Source organism: Corapipo altera, unplaced genomic scaffold (genome assembly GCF_003945725.1).
Source record: "Corapipo altera isolate COAL_440 unplaced genomic scaffold, ASM394572v1 0, whole genome shotgun sequence".
Taxonomy (NCBI): domain Eukaryota; kingdom Metazoa; phylum Chordata; class Aves; order Passeriformes; family Pipridae; genus Corapipo; species Corapipo altera.
Window position 1 is genome coordinate 25,910,078 of NW_020884872.1, and position 19,149 is coordinate 25,929,226.

General features: G+C 41.1%; 1 long non-coding RNA gene across 2 annotated transcripts; it reads left to right on the forward strand.

Annotated features, from left to right (window-relative positions):
* Positions 1 to 838: 838 nt before the first annotated feature.
* LOC113950326 lies at positions 839 to 5,526 on the forward strand. 2 transcript variants are annotated; one of them, XR_003528714.1, is made up of 3 exons: positions 839 to 940; positions 2,145 to 2,321; positions 3,636 to 5,526. It is a non-coding gene; the product is annotated as an uncharacterized LOC113950326 (long non-coding RNA). The 2 variants fall into 2 exon arrangements; XR_003528713.1 differs by lacking the exon at positions 3,636 to 5,526 and adding an exon at positions 2,539 to 2,948.
* Positions 5,527 to 19,149: the final 13,623 nt, after the last annotated feature.

Sequence of the window (19,149 nt, forward strand, 5' to 3'; positions counted from 1 at the left end):
ATTTGCCATACAGCCACTAATCTTGGTGTCTGTACTTAGTAAACCTCAGCACCCAAGTATACCCTGCTTTGTTGGAGCTCAACTCTGCATCCATTTGGCTTGAGCTACTTTCCCATGACCTGAAATAAATCTGCTGCTCCATAGCTGGGGAGAACAGTTTCGATTAAGTGGATTTGGAGTACAGAATATCCAGTAAGAAGTAAACATATATGTATATATGTATATGCATATATATGTGTGTGTGTGCATGTGTGTATATATATATACATACCTATAAATATATATATTTTTCTATATTCTAACCTGGGCACAATGTGCTCCAGGACTAGACAATTCATCCATCTAATAAGGTTAAGGAATGCCACCATCACACCCAGACACATTTGCTTCCTGTTACAACCAGCTATCTACCAAGTTTAGTCAACCTTCTCCTATGTATGGATTGAGGCTCTCAATCCATAATGAAATGTAATGAAATGCTGAACTTGCTCCATATTTTTGTCCCAGAAAATTGCACCATGCTTACATAATTGTAGTCTGCAGGCTTGATTAGACCTGCTCATGTGAATTGCTCCAGCAGCAATCACTGAACTTTAGAACAGACTGCATAGCAAGAACAGAAATGTATTTTAAAAAGTTAAATTCCAATATTCCCTAAAGGCTTCACAGCTTCATGTCTATTAAGGTTACTAGCTGTTAGGACAAGTCACGAATCCATGTGTAGTCTGGGAACTGCCAGTATTTTGATTATCCTTGGTATGACTGTGGCCCTGGGAGTCAAAGCATAGTGATATGAGCATCTATAAAAAGGAGCACTAAAGCTTGCTACATACCACTGCAGCTGCCTGGAGAATCAGCATTACCCATGGAAATCTCTGCAGAGAGGTTTTTGTACTCGGCTGCCATCCTCCACCTGCATCAGAAAAGAAGGCTCAAGGCTGTAAGTGACAATACTGGAAACAGCAGGGACAGAGGAATGATATGGTAGTGCCCTCAGTGTGAAAAACATGGCAAAATTGTATGTCGAAAGTGATATGGAAAAAATACTTCAACATTATTAGCAGCAAGGGTTCCTAAGACAGGGACAAGGGTGTCCTTAGAAAAAGGTCAGTAGCTATCACAGAGTGGTAAACAAATGGTGTGGAACTGAGTAGACCAGATTCTGTGGTTCAGAGTGACTTGATGAATCTAGCTCAGGTCAGGCTGCAACTCTGTAAAATGTGTTTGTTGTTTCAACTGACAAAACAAAGTATTTTCTAGATGGCTTTATTCTATTTGTTTTATTTTCTCCTTATCTACTTGAATGATCTTGAGGGGTATGCTGAAAGCCCTTTAAATCATGCTGATGATGTTTACCTTATGAGTACAAGGCTTATAACTGAACTTTGAAATTTCCTAGGGAGAGATGACAGACAAGATTGGAGATTATTAACTCCTTACTTGTCCCATCCCCTTTTTCTTTCTTATCCCCAATTGTAAAAGTATCATGCATAGCAAATTTAGTAGCTCCAAGATCTACTGTTTAGAGATAGGGTTTAACCTGGCTAGGGTTCTCTGGCTGTCTGCTACAATTTCACATTTGGTCATAATTGAGAAAAGTGAATACAAACCTTCTCCTGGCCTTCACTTGCCTCTGCATTAGACTCCTGCAAGGAGTCTTACTTCAGTTGTCTCAAGTATCTCCTTCTGTAAAGAACAGGTGGAGTTATGATTACAGGTATTTACATACAATAAGTGCATGTAAATACATAGTGTTAGCTGTAAAGAACATTATCTGTTTCACTTAATTGTCTCTATACAGGGTTTCTCTAAAAATCATGCATTAAGGAAAAAAAATCCTTAAAGTAACAACATGGTTTGGTGTAAGAAGGTATAGCTACCCAGTCAGGAATAGACATCCATTTCTCTCATGGAATAAGGCAAGAGTTTTCTAGGAGCACAGATTTTAAGTTTATATAATTAAATACTATTTTATAATGCATACATAAAGGAGTACTGAGTTTAAGTCAGATCAGCACATTCCCTTTCTATAAATTCCCAGCTTTGGAGTGCTGAACTCTGCAAAGGTAGTGTGCTCCCAGGGAGGTTGTTCTTCACCATAGCTTTCTGTGTATTTATTCCCTATGCATTTTTCAAACTCACAGGATGAAAGAAAAATAAGAAGATCTGTGAAAACCTAAAACTGGGTTTAACAGCAATAGCAGCTGAAGCTTCTTGGAACTGAAAGGTTATAGCAACAGCCATCAGTACAGACATGCCTCAGTATTTACATGGGATCAAGATATCAGCTGAAGTATCGTGTTTTTAAATTCCTTTGAGAGGTAAGAAACTTTGATTGCAACATCTAGGATCAAATTATGCCTTTCTTCTGTCTTATTTTGTCAGATTAGAGATTATATAATATGACTAATACCAAGGAAAAATATCATTCTCATTTCGTTTTCATTCGTAATGTCCCCCAAATACTAATGCTCTCACAAACAAATACGTTGTCAAAATTGAAATAATTTAATTTAAATGTCCTTTTTCTTATTTCAGGTACTGCTGTCACTGTTCTTTCTTGTCTCAAAGTAATCAAATTAAAGAGGGAAGTGTAACACTGAAAACCATCAGTAACATTTTGGTATTTCCATGGTTTGCTGCATAATTAGTTACAAAAATAGTATGTTCTCTGCCAGCTGTTTGATTCTTTTTTCCATTTAAAGTGTAGCTCAGTTGTCAACAATTCAGCAGCTTCTTTTTTTTAACTGAGAAATTTTATTTTAGCTGTGTATGAATTTAAGAAAACCATAGAAGTTAATATGCTGTAATTATTCGTTGAGCCATAGCAGTCATTGGGTGAGATAGTGTTCCACATTTGTATTGCTTCTGCAACAGGTACCTTCTACTTCTGTGTTTTCTCATTTCTCTGCAACGTATTTTTCATGAATTATCTTCTCAGACAATCCAATTGTACCATTTTTATAATAATTTCCTTTTACATAACATCTTGTCACTGCCAGTCCTCCATGAGCAATTGCTTAATTTCCAAACACGGTCAAGTAAGCTTTACAACAATTATTATCTTTCCTGATCTATGCAAAGTATTTTTTTATATGGTTGCAAAAGTGCAATCGTTGTCTTATTAGATGCTGATGGAAAATTGTTGGTGAAAAATGGACTGTAGTCATAATCCACATGTAAATGCAAATTATCTCACCAAAATACATTAAGTAATAGTTAGAATTGACATTACAGTTTGCCTGCTGTGGACATGCCCTGATTCTCTGCCCCACTCAGTTACGGTTTAGCCCAACGATATCTACATATGATTACAACATTTAGCATTCCAAAGAATGACTCTGTAAGTATTTCCAGCTGCAATTCTCTTAAATATGCTGTTCTAGAAATCTCTATCAGACACAGGTTTTTGTATTTTGATGGCAGCAGAAATGGCCTTTGTAAAATTTGCTGAGAATTAGACTTTGAGAATTTAATGTTTCTTAATATGTGTGCCACAGATTAGGTTGTGTAAATGAATCACCTTTCAGCAAAGAAAGTTCAGATTTGATCCCACAGAAGTCACTGGGATGGAGGAGGGAAGGGGCTGAGTGTTTGTCCTGACTCTCCTAATAATTTTCAGTTCTTTGTTTCAGCCTGTCTTAGTCCCTGGGGTTCAAGCAGCTGTGGCAGTGCAGGATCAGAGGGAATGTGAGATGAGATGATTCTCCTCCACTGCGAAAAACTGTCACTCAGGCCTTCACCTAAGAAAAAAGGTGATTTCTCTCTCCAGCTCCAGTGCCCAGCTCTGAAATGAACCCAAGACTTGGAACCTTCCAAGGCTCAACAGAGAGTTGCCAAGCTGGAAAAAAAACACTGCTGGGAAACTCTAGCACTTCTCCTAGGCAGAAATATCCAGGAACCAGCTTGAAGGAACTGGCTGGCTCTCATAAAATACATTACATGTGGCTGTTCTGTCTCTCATATATCTTTGCTTGTGTTACAAAAAAATAGAGGTAGGGGCTGTATGTTAAAGCAGGCCAGATCATAAATGTGAAGGTATAGCCATAGTTTTACTCCGCAATTGAATAGTCTGGGAAAGTAAACAGAAGGAGATGCAAGTAGAACAAAAGCAAGCTCAGCCTTCCATCCAGTAGAAAAAAACCTGCTGGTGTGTTGGATATTGTACAGAACACCGCAGAATTTTCCCCTGCACATCATGGGATCAAATATACCTCACAGCTGAGTTGCAACTCTAGCACCTGTATGCAAGCTGAGAATCAAATGGTGAGACACCAGGAAGAAGGATACCTTGCTGAGAACTTCCTCAGATTCACCCAGTGCTTCAGACAAAAAAAAACAAAAAAAAAAGAAAGAAAGAAAGAGGGCACTATTTCTTGGAATTCCTCTTCTAGGACTCAGCTTTCAAAGTGCACCATCAGTATTTGTCAGCATGACTGGGACTTACTCTGTGTGGAAAAAACACTGGTGGCTCTTCTGATTGCACGGGATGTATTTGAGAGTACTGATGTGTGTTTACTACAGTGTGTGGTTAGCATTCACGGTGTTGTTTCTAGCACGAAACAAATACCAGGTTAGCAAGGTGTTTTATTTCCCACAGCAATGATAGTGTGTCCCTGACAATACTGTTCATATTCCTCCAGGGGAGAAAGTTAATGCTGCTCCTTGCAGTCAAGCTTATGTAGTGATAATAAACAGTACTTAAGAAATTCACAGTTGCTGTCAAGGGTCTTCACAAAGGGGTCATTTGTAATGAAACAAAAGACATATCTGGTGGACTGACTTCTGGAAAGAAAAAAACAATTAGATAACACATGAGAATCCATGGCTGGTTTTAGCTTTTCAATGGTCTGATTTGCTACTCGAGCACCCTTCAGTACCTTTTTTAAATACATCCCCCTATGCAGTTATTGGCTTTTGTGACTTGCACTTCCTTGACCCACATAGCTATCTTCAGTTGTCTGAGTACAGCCTGCATCTAACATTGCTTGCTAAACAATTTTGAAAACCAGTGGAGTAACATCAAATGGTATTCAAGAAATTTGCAGCAGATGATTGCAAGGAGCAAAGCTGTGAGCACTGAAATATTGATAATAAGGAAATGCAAGATGCTTATCTTGTCACTTTCATTTTAGCACTTACCTTTAATAAAAATATAAACCAAAGGCATCTTGGATCTCCTCCCTGAACAAACATACTTCAATACAGTAATTGAGTTGATAGTCTGTGCTATTAAAAATGGGTAAAAATAGTTTAGAAGAATGTGAAACAAAATCTGTCTTTGATGAGTGTGAGGAGAGATGAGGCAGAACACCACAGAGTTTCACTTCATCAGGGTTTTTGCAGCTCTAATTTGAACATGGCTATTTTTAGAAGACTTGTACATATCAACAACACTAATGACTGCCAACAGAGACAACCATGTTCTTAGAGCCAGCGGCATCGTGTGCAGCTCTCAGGATTTAACTAAAGCATGTTTTTGGCAAATAGTAATAAAAGTAATTAATTCTGTTTGTTTCCAACAAATTGAATTATGCTTTTATTTTACCTCTCTTTCCCTCTGGGAAATTAGTCCAGAGAGTAATTTAACAGCCTTTAGTTCTTACTATTTAATGTAGTGAATGTTTTTTCTACAAATTTCTGACTTGCGTGTGTGTGTGTGTGTGTATGTGTGTATTTGTATGTTGTGGATGGAAAGCATGACTTTCCCATTGCCTTAATTTTATTGCTATTCTTTGATCCTTCTAACACTTTGGGAAGCGAAACAATCCATACCAAGAAACTTGTCTGCCTCATTACTAAATGGTGAGAACAACACAGACCAAGACTCTGTAATCTCTGTCAGGGGACATGCAAACATGTTTGCTATACAAATCCACATTTGTAAGAGGGGCATCCTGAGCTGGCTCAGAATAAGGGAGCTATAGCAGGTCAATATTCCATGTGCCTTTGCCAAAGGCATCTTTCTTATAAGCATTTGTTATTAGCAAGCTGCTCACTCATAGATCTATCCACAGTGTCGAATGATAATATTCATAAGTGATAAAGCAGCCTTATTAGAAAAGTTTCTGACTAGCTATGGTGGCTGAGGAATGCAAGTTGAATGGCAAGCAATGGGGAGTCAGAGAGAGCACCTTGATCTATGCCTGCGGCAGAATAACAGCTAAAGAAATCATTGTGCAGGCATTATCAATGAATGTCAAAAGGGCTTTGAAGTAAATTGCAGAGGATTTGATTGCTGATCTCAGCAAAACACCATCTGGACCTTGTCAGCTGTGGAAAATGGAAAGAAAGAGCCAGAACCTACAAAATGCAGGGTATCCAGCTAGGCAAAGCTCTTTAGCTGTTGGTTTGTGCTCAGTGCCCTTTGCCAGCAGCATGCTCTTCTGAGCAGAAATCAAGATTTCGTCTGTTACCACTCAGCCTTTGCTGTGCATTTCTCCTGTACGGTAGGAAACCTCCACTCTTTTCGACCTCCACAGCTGCTTGCTATGGAGCGTCCCTGCAGCAGTCCTCAAGGCAGCTTCCGTCATGGCAGCAACCCTGCAGCACTGGATGTTGAATGAGCAGAGGGAAACCCACGGGCAGATACGCTCATGTATATGTCCAGGTTCGGGGACAGTGGTGGCTGAGCAAAGGTAGGCTGGTATTTATAGGAGGTTTCGAATCAGTGCATTACAGCACGTGACTCATCTGGTCATGAGGCCTGTAGAGACAATCATGAGGGCAGAGCTCAGCCCTGGTGCAAATATAACAGGCCTGTCTGTTATATTATGCAGAGGACCCGGCCCTCCTTACTGCCAGGTTCCTCCTGTAGCTGGGGTGGTAGCAGAGGAAAAAATCCCAAGGTATGGAGAGATAAATGGATACTGCCCCGGAGTACAGGAGGGGTGAAAACATCCCTCTCCCTGTCCTCCCCACCCCCAATATTTCAGTTGTTTGAGCACCAAATTGTCACCAACTTTGATATTTGCTGCCAGAGTGCAGTATATGGGTGCATCTGTGTAGCTGATCAAAATAGCACATTCAAAATCGTTTTTTTTTTTTAATGTCTCTGAGTGTTTTCTTTAAAAAAATAACAATGAAACTTCAGAAAGGAAAGATTACTACGTTACTGAAAACTCTGTTTGTTTTTGGGGTTTTCCCAGGATTTAATGAGCAGCTGCATGTTGGAAAGAAATTCTTTCTCCTGAGGCTCTTGGGAGGGCTCAGAAATCTTTATTGAAAAATAACTGGAAAATTTGACCCAGAGAGCAAGTTCTCTATGTTTCTTGGAAACTCATGATTCATGTTTCAGTCTCATTTTATGTCCCTTGAACAAGACAGAAATGTAAGGGGAGAATTAGGAAAGTGGAAAGGAAAAGCGGAAAGCCAGCAGTAGGGAAGCCAGCAATAGGAAATGTGTGTGTCACAGGATGAGCTTAACAGAGTTTCCACACGGGCAGTCAGGGAAAAACATGTATTCTTGTGTTAAAAGTACGCTTTTCAACATCATCTTTTTACTTTTGTGAAGTATTCATATTTTTTCTTTTGTGAATTGGTGAAGGAGCCCAGATGAGTTCAAATCACAGATATGGATTTTGAAAAACAGGTATGGAAAACATATTTTCCTAGAAGTATGTGATGATTCAGTGGGGCCCAGACTCAATATTTTATAACTCTTTGGAGAATTTCACTCATGGTGGCACGGAGATCAGTAATACTGCAAGTCATTGCTTGAGTCTTAGTCTTGGACTGTTTTGTGGGACCTTCAGAGTCAGTCGATATGGGTATCTCTTAATGCATGTCTGTGTATTACTTAAGACCATAGAGGGGACAAGAAAATGATAGGATTATCATCCTATATTATTACTTCACCTCCTGGAAGAGCAGTCTTAATGATTTTGTGCTGTGGACTGTGGCTGCTGCTGAAATGGGTAGTGAAGGACCCTGTTTCCATTGCAAATGGTAATATTTAATGATCAGCGAAAGTACTGATATTAACATCTTCAGGGCAATATCCTCATGCCTGGTAAACAGCTGGTCATGCACAAAAAATAAAGCATTGTTGGAGAGCTGTTAGAGAGGGTGAAGAGTTAACTGTTAGCTATCATCTTCAGACAGAATTTGTTTTTCAGATTCCCTTAAGGACGCAGGCTTTTTCCTCATCTTGTCTGCAAACAGCCACGTCTCCAAATGGCAAACTCGCCATCTGCAGGCCAGCGAGACAACTCGCAGGCGCCGGGGAAGAAAAAGCCCCTCAAAGATCAGGGACACTCAGGTACACTTCCTTATGGTGGTCTTAGGATTTCCTTCTCTTTTATGCACCAGTTAGCAAATGGAAATCACCCTCTGGGTGCTATCCCAAAGAAGTTGGAGTGTCTGTCTCTGGAGATTAATCCTATCCCAGTTGATTGCTTTAAAAATGTAAAAAAAATTAGCCTTGATATTCTTCTGCAGCAGGCTTCTTCTACCCTTGCTAGCTCATGCCTGGTCTCAGCTGTAAGGAGAGAGCACAGCTTCCCAGCCCAGGCCTTAACACCCTCCCCCAGCTACTAGAAATCAGCACTGTTTTCCCCCATGAAACATGGTTTTGATTAGAACATACTGTTTCTTAAGCATATTTTTGCCATGAGAACATGTTTTATTTTTTAAAGATACTAAAACATGGTGTTTCAGGAAGTTTGAGCTTTCTTTGTCAGGCTGGAGGAACATTATCGGAATGCATTTTTCTATTTGAAATAAATTTTAAGGAGAACATTCACCTTATTTCAGTGGTTATTTTGTAGTGCTCTCGAATCACAGCTGCATCCAATTAACCATAAAAAGTCAAACCCTAAAGAAAATGTTTAATTTTTATAGTATTGCTTCCATTCAAAACTCAAAAAAACCCCCAAAAGGAGACTGAGACAACCTCAGTTTCACCCTATTTTGAATAAAAGCTATCTCTAAGCTGCTGAAAGGAAAACACACATAATCTAGCTCCTCCAGCAACAGAAGGGTTTGAAAGCACCCCAGAGAAACCTGAGAAATCTGCAGCCCTGCCTTTGCCAGTCCTATAAGCCATGTCCTAAATACCATCATATGGCACCCTAATGAGAAACACAGAGCCTTGTTAGTGCTATGTCTCCTGCCTGTAATGTACCACTCATTTGGCCCTGCTAGTCCTAGCAACTGTGGGTGAGATTCATGCCTATCTTCCATGGCCTCCTTTGGCTCTTACCAGAGGTTTTGTTGTGGTCTTGTCCCACCTGGAGCTTCTGCTGTGGAGAAAGCTGCTCTGTTGCCATAGGATACAAGGAGGGCAACCACCACACAAGGGGCTGCCTAGCAAACCTACCAAAGCTTTGGGGTCCTGTTGTTTCTGATTGACTTAATACATTCTTACAATCCTTCATCAGTCACAAAACATTCCAAATGGAATTTTAACCATCTTCGTGGAGGCTGTGGTCATCTTATGATCTTCAGAAGTGAAGCTGAACTTTTCAACCGCTGGAACTGGGTAATTATCTCATTGTACTTTGGGTCCTGAGATTTGCAAAGAAATGATTTTTCATTTAAATCTGGATTTCTAATGGAGAAAACATAAAGAAAGACCTGATTTTGCATTTCAGTTTGTCTAGAGCTGGGCACTAGTGGTGTACATCGGAGAGCAATGTCCACTTATTTTAGAAAGATATTTAAAGAAGTCATTGAACCAATTTTTTAGTTTATAACTAAGCCTCAGTGTTAGCTTGCTTGAAAGGGAAGCAGAGAAGCACCTAGAGCTTGTGCCTGTGCCACGTGTTTGCTTCCAGGTGAATTCTGAAAACGAGGGACTGAGATTAATAGAAAATAATAAATGTAATATTCAGACTGAGTTTTCACATCGCTGTGAAACTCCAGGTTAGCTCTCTTGGTTACAGTCAGAAGGGGAGTACATCCCTGGTAGTACACTTGTTGCAGGCTGCCATGACCCAAAGAACTTATGTGTATAAAGACAGGCACCAAGGTGAAGGAAAAAGTAATTCATTCCCCTTATGCAGATGGAGAAGGAAGGCATAGACTGAAGATGATTCTTTTGACATCAGAAAACCTTACTGCTTTGGGAGGGCAAAATCAAGACTTGACTATATTTTCATTATATTTTCTTAGGAACAGGTTGTGCTGAAGTGTTTGCTTCCATGTGGTGCTTATACAAGTCTGTTTCTTCTAATTCTTAGTTACATTCAGCATCATACTCGCTCAAGCTGAGAATTGTGTTCCCACAGAATTTAAACAGACTCTGTACCTTTTTCAATCATGGGTTGTACAAGTCTGTGAAGAGAAATTACCAAAGGAACATCAAAAGTCCCCAAGCATCTGCTGATGTTAGTTCAGGTAATAATAGGGGAATGTTACTACCAATAATAATATCTTCAGATGGGGCAAGGTGAACCCACAGCAAGATCCTTCTCTTCCCTTCACTGTTATTTGTGGAAGCAGAAGAAAGGTCCAGGGAAAGTGTTAGGGGTCTCCCCAGGATTTGCTTCTCACAGGCTAGCCCTGGGTTTGCCTGACTACTCTGGCCAAGCAGCAGGCAGGGCTGGAATGCTTGCTGGTCACTGTGGGTAACTGTATTTCCACGTTCAGAGGTTCAGTTTTGCTGGAGTTTCATGTTCTGGGGAGGACAGCATCTGGCAACCTCAACTATGAAAGCTCTTTTCCTTAAAGGTTTTATATAAAGGAGTAGCTGCCCAAGGCCTTTCCACAGCTCAAATGTACTAATGTGGCCACCAGGTTACTGACTTATTCTGCCAACCTTGAACCACAGGTACCAAAACCTGGTCCAGCCCTGTCATGGCACTGGGTTAATTTCAGGTGTGCACTGCCCTCACCAAGCAAAGGCGAGATAGGCAGTCATGTCAGGTCATGCCGCCCTGGCCAGCCACCCCCACATGATGGGCTGCATAGGAGGATGAATTTGGTCCAACCAACCTGGTCCTTACCCTGTCACTGCTCCTATTTCAGTGGCTGGAGTCACCTCCCTGACACACAGCCTGCTTTTTGCCCAGGTCTGAGGAGCCAGTGGGGACAGGGCTGCAAGGAGCAAGCTGCAGAAAATGCAGTTAGCCAAGCTCTTTTCAAAGCCATGACATTTATGTAATTAATGTTCCATGTTTTCTACCTATTGTCAGCTGTCTTATGAAACTTGTCATGTGTGAGCTCTCTTGGGCATAAGGAAAACAGTTTGTATACTGATGAGACACAGGTGCTGTTTGTCTTTGTTTCTCATGCTCTTTCCCTAATAATGACAGAATAATTACAAGATTGTTATTTTATATGCTTTTATTATTTTAATCTTCTCAACACACAAGTAAGACTCAATGGTACAAATAAGGAACCCATCTAAGAAGGAAAACAGTTTTATTAAGAAATCTGTATGGTATGACAATGGTACAGACTTTCCTGTTATATGATGTATGTAATTTAAATGGGTTAATAAAGAAGATGTCTTTTGGGGATTTCTGGTCTTCTGAATAAATGTCCTGAAGCTTGGAGACAGTTAAAGTTGAGATACATTTGTTGGGACCTTATTTGGGTGTTTAGATCACCACTGTCGGCACCGTTCCCATTCCTCAGAAGAATGAAAGATCTCAGTAACTGGGTTAGCAATCCAGAGCTGCCATTTGGTAGTCCATTGTATCAGTACGAACCCCAAGGAGCACAAGGATTTCACTCTGATGGTATAACTTGACTGAACACAGTTATTTCTTGATAAGGATGGACTGGTTCTACAGTGTCCAAGAGTTTTTTTCTTAGATTCCTTCCAAAAGTCCTGGGGGTCACAGTGATGGGAAGGACTCACCCTCTTTTTAGACTGCATCTCAACCAGCAACTGCAGCAACTACCACTGTGCAGGCCAAAGAAGTTTTGTGACCTGCAGAAAGTGGTTGCAATTCCTTGTGGCAAAAGCAACCTGCACTGGCTGCTTTCACCTACAGAGCTGCAGTAAGCTGGCCGGTCCTTGCACACCAATTCTTTTGTTCACATCCTTTTCTTTTTTAGATGCTGGGGCCAGGAGGTGCCTAGGAAACTCTCATGTATTTCAGAAATCTGGGGCAATTTATTTAGAAGGGACTTTGGTTGCCTAACATGAGGCATCTTACGAAAGAATCTTGATTTTTAGAGAGCAAATGCTGAGCAGTTACTCCAAAAATCAGATCTTTGATAAGATGTCCCGTTTTGGATATTTGGAGTCACTAGACATTTTTTTAGATAGAGCCCACAACAGCTATTTGGTGGCTTTTCAAGAATAACCAGTTCAGTGCATTATTTTATTTCCCCAGGAATTTTTCCCTGTGGCAATACATTTCTGCAGTTGAATGACATGCATCATTGGGAGCCTGCTGTAGCTCTTGTTTGCCAAATGAAAATCCCCTCATCTTACAAAATTGTTCTTCCACCTACAACTGAGACACATTGAGGATAAACCAAATGCAGTAACAGAAGATGTGTAGCAATTCCCAGAATTTTTCAGGTCCTTGAAGTAGTAAGAGGTAAAATACTGACCTGCTGATTCTCTGATTATACAAAAAGTCTTTTGGGTGGGCGGGAAAGCAGATACTTAGCATGAATTTTTGCCCTAATTTTCCTAAGTTCTCAACAAGGAGTGAAAAATGTTTCAATTCTATAGAAAGATGCTCCTGGAAATTAAAAGGAGAAATAAAGCTTACGGGACCTGATACATTTTGGAAACCACACAGTGAGTGCACTAGTTAAAGTTGTTTTGCTGATTTATTTCTCAGGCTTGTGCTGTGCTTATTTCTCAGGTAACAGAGATTTACTTTAGTCTTCCAGAGAAATCCCCCACTCCCAAACCCATAAAGATCCCTAGTTATTACTTTTCAGGTTTCTCTGGTCACCCAGACAAACTTCTTCTGGATGGTGTCCAGTGCTTACCAGCACGGGAATAAGAGAATAAATGGTTTCCTAAATGTCCTTGCAATTCCTTCCAGTATTCCTACGTTTTCTCTGCTTTCCTCACTGCTTGCCCGCAGCCTGCTTTACAAATTCAACCATTAGGTGGGGCGTTTCTACTGTCAGCAGCCCAGAGTTTTCCACTGTGATATCTCGGGCCGGGGGGGGATGTTGTATAGTCCCTGTGTGCTGGGATATGAAGTCTTTTGTGTTATCTTTAGTGCTTTCTTCCATTACCAGCTCCACCGACATCCAAAAGACTACAACGGGGAAAACCTGAGTCAAACTGTGCAACTTAAGGTCTTGGTCTCTGTCTTCTTTGTCATGTGTGACATGTTAAAAGGTTATCCAAATGAGGAAGATGCTGATAAATTGCTATGTTATTTCACAGTTCAGAGCCAAATGTATGCATTCATTAATTTTTTTATTTCATTTGAAAAATTTGGAATCAGACAGCACAGCTGAACATATCACTCCTCAAACTCTTTTTTCTTTCTGAAATACTAATTTCTGGCATTTCTTTGCTTATCACCAAGTGCTAAATTTCCTGCCTGCATGGTCTGGAGTGGCTTGCTGAATGCAAAGCACACCAGTCATCTACCTCTCTGCTAGCCATCACCACTCAAATTTGTATGGCCTTGCTCTCTTCTTTCCTGGAAGATTAAACATGTTAACTCCCAAAATGAAGCAATTTCCTTAAGTGAGACATTACCCTTAAGGATGCATTTAATGCAAATCTCTGTCATGCTTTAAGCGTACTTTGGAGAGGGTCAGTTGACTTGGATGGATACTTTGTCTTACCAGCAGAGATTAAGGCATGAGGCAACCTAAAAGCTAACCCCCCACAAGTTGACTCTGCCTGACTTATCCTGAACACAGGATGCTGCATCTTAGTCTGCTAGTGTTGCATGTCTGTTGAGAAAAACAAACATGGCAGGCATAAATTGAAAGACTTAGGGGCCTCCTGGTGCTCAAGGACTAGCTCTGCTGGGAGGTACCTGCTTAATATTTGGCTAACTTTCTGGCAGAGACAAGAACTCCTTTCATTTATTAGAGGGTAGTATTCTTTCCAGGTGTGAATAAGGGGCAATGTCCCTGCCATTTCTTCTAAAAGGTTAGAAAAAGAATAATTAAAATGGCTTCTAATACGAATGATTAAATTGTAATAAGAACTATTAAAACTCCTTCTATGACAAGGTGACCTGTTTAGTGGATAAGGGAAAGGTTGTGGATGTGGTCTAACTAGACTTTAATAAAGCCTTTGACACCATTTCCCATGCGTTGCCCTGGAAGAACTGGCTGCTCATGGCTTGGACAGGCGTGCTGTTTGGTGGCTAAAAAAATGGCTGGATGGCCAGGCCGAGAGGATGGGGGTGAATAGAGTTACATCCAGCTGGTGGACAGTCACTGGTGGGGTTTCCCAGGGCTCAGCAGAAGGTCTGGTCCAGTTTAATACCTTTATCAATTATCTGGACGAGGGGATTGAGCCCACTCTCAGTTTGGAGATGACTCTAAGTTGGGCAGGAGTCTTGATCTGCTGGAGAGTAGGAAGGCTCTGCAAAGGGATCTGGACAGGCTAGATCAATGAGCTGAGGCAAATTGTATGAGGTTCAACAAGGCAAAGTACTGGGTCCTACCCTGGGGTCACAATACCTCCCTGCAGCTCTACAGTCTTGGAGAAGAGCAGTTGGAAATCTGCCTGGTGGAGAAGAACCCTTGGAGTGCTGGTTGACAGAAGCTGAACATGAGCCAGCAGTGTGCGCAGGTGGCCAAGAAGGCCAGTGGCATCGTGGTTTGTATCAGGAATAGTGTGGCCAGCAGGACCAGGGCAGTGATTGTCTCCCTGCACTCAACACTGGTGAGGCTGCACCTCAAATCCTGTGTTCCGTTCTGGGCCTCTCACTACAAGAAGGACATTGAGGCACTGGAGCATGTTCAGAGAAAGGCAACAGAGCTGGGGAAGAGTCTGGAGCATAAGTCTTATGAGGAGTGTCTGAGGGAGCTGGGTTGTTTAGCCTGGAGAAAAGAAGCCTGAGGAGGGACCTTAGTGCTCTCTACAGCTATCTCAAAGGAGGTTGTAGACAGATGGGGGCTGGTTTCCTTTCCCAAGTAACAAGCAATAGGACAAGAGAAAATGGGCTCAAGTTGCATCAGGAGAGATTTAGATTGCCTATTAGGAAAAATTTCTTCACCAAAATGGGTGTCAGGCATTGGGACAGGCTGCCCAGAGAAATGTTGGAGTCATTATCTCTGGAAGTGTTCAAAAAACATGTGGATGTGATGCTTAGGTATATGGTTTACTGGTGGAATTGGCAGTGCTGGGTTAATGGTTGGACATGATGGTCTTAGAAATCTTTTCCAACCACAACAGTTCTATGATTCTCCTGTGCTGGCAGGAGAAGCCAGCTAATAGAGAATTTACTACTCAGGTTTGGCACAAAATGCTCTATGCTGTAAGGACTTTTCTCAAATGGGAAATGAAATCATGGGCAATAAAAAGGAAATTATGGTTTAGGTTTAGTACGAAGTGGCCTTTATGGTTGCCAGTCCATAAAAGCTTGGTGGGTGAAATACACCTTTGTGTGGAAGGGCAGTCTTGTATCTTCAATAAAATTAATTTTATTTTTTGAGGGCTGGTGTGATATACAATTACGATTTTAATTTTGTGACCCTCCAGATGCCAGAAAGCCTAATTCTTGATGTGTTGTAAAGGAAAAAGAAATCAAATTTAAGCCTCCTCAGTGGTCAAGAAAAACAATATTCACGTCCTCACTTCATCCCAGCAGTGTCCCTGACCAGGCCAGCCCAGTTGTCACGTATGTGACTCATGTGCATTGTGCTGGCAATAGGGTTTGATCTCAGCTTGCTGCCAGCCTGTTCTTGTCCTCATTCTCTTGCTGGCAGTGGGTTGGGGCATTCTGCCAACCTGAGCTGGAGGAACAGCCAGCCCTCGGCTGCACAGTGTGGTCATGGAGAGCATCTTAAACATTAAAGGGAAGTCACTGCCGTGGGGAAGCAGGACCTTGTTTGTATAAACTCTCTCTGGGTATCTCTGCAACTTCCTGAAGGCGGATCCTTAGGATATGGCTTTAGGGTTCCTCCACAGTAAGTTTTAACATGAATGTGTGGTTACAATGCTAAGCTAAACTTGTGTATGGGAGAGTTGATGCTGTAGGACATTCTGTCTGTCATAGCTTTACTGAGACACCCAAGGCAGCAACCCCGCCCTCACTTCTCCAAAACTACGTTCATCACACACGAACTTTGTGCAGAAGTTGCTATCACTGTAAACACAAAAAATCATACCCCATTAATAGGATTCAGTGAGACTGGCTGCTTTTTACTGCTCTGTTCCACATTGCATTGTAAAATAAACACTTCCTAAGACTTCTGATGTAAGCTGAGGCACCTGCCTCACATCTGTGTGCCCCAGGATCTGGAGTGGGACAGATGTCCCAGGAGGAGCTGAACTGCCATGGCAAAGTGTTGAGCCTGTCTGGCTTACCTTGTCCTCATGGCCTTTCAGCCTTGAGCTTTTCTGAGCTCTTATGCTTGTTGCATATTCATCTGGATTAATTAAGAACCCCTTCAAATGATGTACCTTTACAACAATAATGCATGCAGTGTATGGGTGAAGCGCAAATAGCTTCAGAGGAGGTTAAATCACTGTTTTTCCAATATTAATATTAATGAGGCTGAACATTTGCATTTGCGGTAAATCCTCTTGTATCATAAGTGTCCTTTTAGGATTTTTATGCAGATAAATGAAGCATTCCCTCCTTGCCTCAGTACTTCTGCTAACAGCATCACTCAGTGCAGCAACAGATCAACAGTTTCTGCTAATCTGTGAAAAGGCAGAGCTTAGAACAAGCATTTTTTGACATAATTAAAGCTACACTGCCTACCACTATTCCTCGAAGAAGTACTAGCAGAGTTTCATTGGAACAAGTAAATAGAGTTCAGCCTGAACAGTTGTCTTTGTTACAAACAAAGCCCATTAGTTAGCAAGGAGAGTCTGAGACAGGGATGAATTCATGCTGATCTCAAAGCCCTCCTCATATTTAATTTATAAACTGATGATTAATTCAGTGATTAGCTAATTCACTTGCAGTGATTAATTTAATTCATGTCTTCGGGCTAATGTTTAAGAAAGGAAAAAAGCCCAGCTCGAATAGATGCACATCAATGTCCTTGTGATTAAAAAATGATAATATAATGCCCTAAAGAAAAAAGAAGAAAGATCAAGAGAATTGGTGACATGATGAGTTGTAAGTTCTTGCCTAAGCTGTAGCTGTAATTTTTAGCTGTGATGTTTAAATGTGTCAGTTACTCTAATGATCAATGGTTTGAAAGCCGAATCTAAGGGTCCTTCACTGTAGCTTTCCACTGTGTATTTTGAGAATGGCATTGCTTTAGAGCAGTCCTCCAGCTCTGCTTTTTTCTCACTTGTTTTGCCAGCTGCCTGCCAGCTCCCCTCCCTTTCAGCTGCACCTTTCTCATGCTTCACCAAAGTCTTTGATGAGAGCGCTGTGTATTTCTTAAGTCCAGGCTGCTTTTTTCTGTTTCCAGCAGGATTTTCCTCATCTTCTGATGCAACATGAAATGATGAGTATGATTTGGGGGACTTCTCTGTGTTAGACAATCTGGTCTTTTTTGGGACAGTACTGCTTTTACAATTTATGCCATTGCTTGGCAATGGAGCTTGATAACTCATGAAATCCCCTACAGGGCCCACCTCTCCTGAGCCATCATTGCTGTAGTTCTCTGATTGAGCTGAAGAGCCTAGCTGGTATTTCTCTCTTCTCTCGGGTTCACTCTTCTTTTCTGGACTGCCAGTTTTATACAGTGGTTTTTCATCATGTAGTGGTGGCAGTTGCTCCTTTTTGGCTGTGACATTATTTTCTTGAGGCTTCACCAGCAAATTTGAGTTTGGGGACTGGCACATCCCAGAACTTGGATCTTTGCTTTTATCTTTTACAGCATTTGCATCAGGCTTTGTAAAACTTTTGGATACAGTGTTTAGGTTTTCTCCTCCTTGAATATTTTTCTCAGATAATTTACTTGAAGGAGGTAACTGATGGTTCCCAGAACGCTGGTATTTATCATCCTCTTTTACAGTCTTTTCTTCATGTGACCTGGTGGCCTCTGCTGGTGGTGTCTTTTGCTTCCTCTGTCCTGAAGAGCTTTTTTCTTGAGGCTTCAGCAGTTTGTTTGAAGAAGATGGCTTCTTAGAATTTGGATCTCCATGTTTTTCTTTTACAGCAGTAGTACCAGGCTTGTTAAAACCTGAAGAAGCTGATGTTTGTTTCTTTTGTTCTGCAGTATTATTTTCTTGAGGCTTAACCAATGTTTCTGATGATTTTGATGGATACTTCCTGGAAATTAGAAATTTGTCCTTCTCTTTTGCAGTATTTGTATCAGGTATCGGAAAATCTTCAAATCTCATTTGCTGTTTGTTTCCTTCTGGAATATTTTCCTCATGCATTTCTGATTTTCTTGATGGAGGTAGCTGGTGCTTCCCATAAAGCTGGTGCTTGTTATCCTCTTTTACTACCTCCATTTCAGGTGATCCAGTGTCTTCTGCTGTTGGTGTCTTTTGCTTCCTCTCTCCTGAGGAGCTTCTGTCTTGATGATTTGTCCTTTTATATGAAGAAGGTGACCGGAGCTTCTCAGAGGTTTGTTTAGTCTCTTTTTTGTCCAATTTAATTTCAAGCTTTACAAAGTCACCTGGTGGCATCTGTTTCTTTGTCTCTAGGGAGGTATTGTCCTCATCAGTGGTCTTGTTGTTGTTTCTTGATGTATTTCTTGGTGGCATTGAGTAATTGTTGAAGTTTGACTTGATGTTTTTTAGCCCTGCACTGTCATTTGCATGTTTCGTTGGTTCATCTGATGAGGCCAGGTGGCTTTTCCCATTACTGCAACAGATGTTTTCATCTCCTGTCATATCGTGTTCATGTTTTACAAAATCTCTTGAAGGTGCTAGATGCTCCAAACTCTGTCCAGTATTTTTCTCTCCTTGAATGTTGGTATCATGTTCTGATGAAGGTAACTGGGATGTTTGAGGTCTGTGAGCATTATTCTCCTTTGGAAAATCATTATGATCTACAGTATCATTTGGTGTGAATACTTGTTCCTGTTCAAATTTATGCAAGATATGTCTCTCTTCTTTCTCCTCTGTCTCTCTGCTGTCACAGTCATACTTCATGTCATCATCTGATGAGAAGAGCTTAT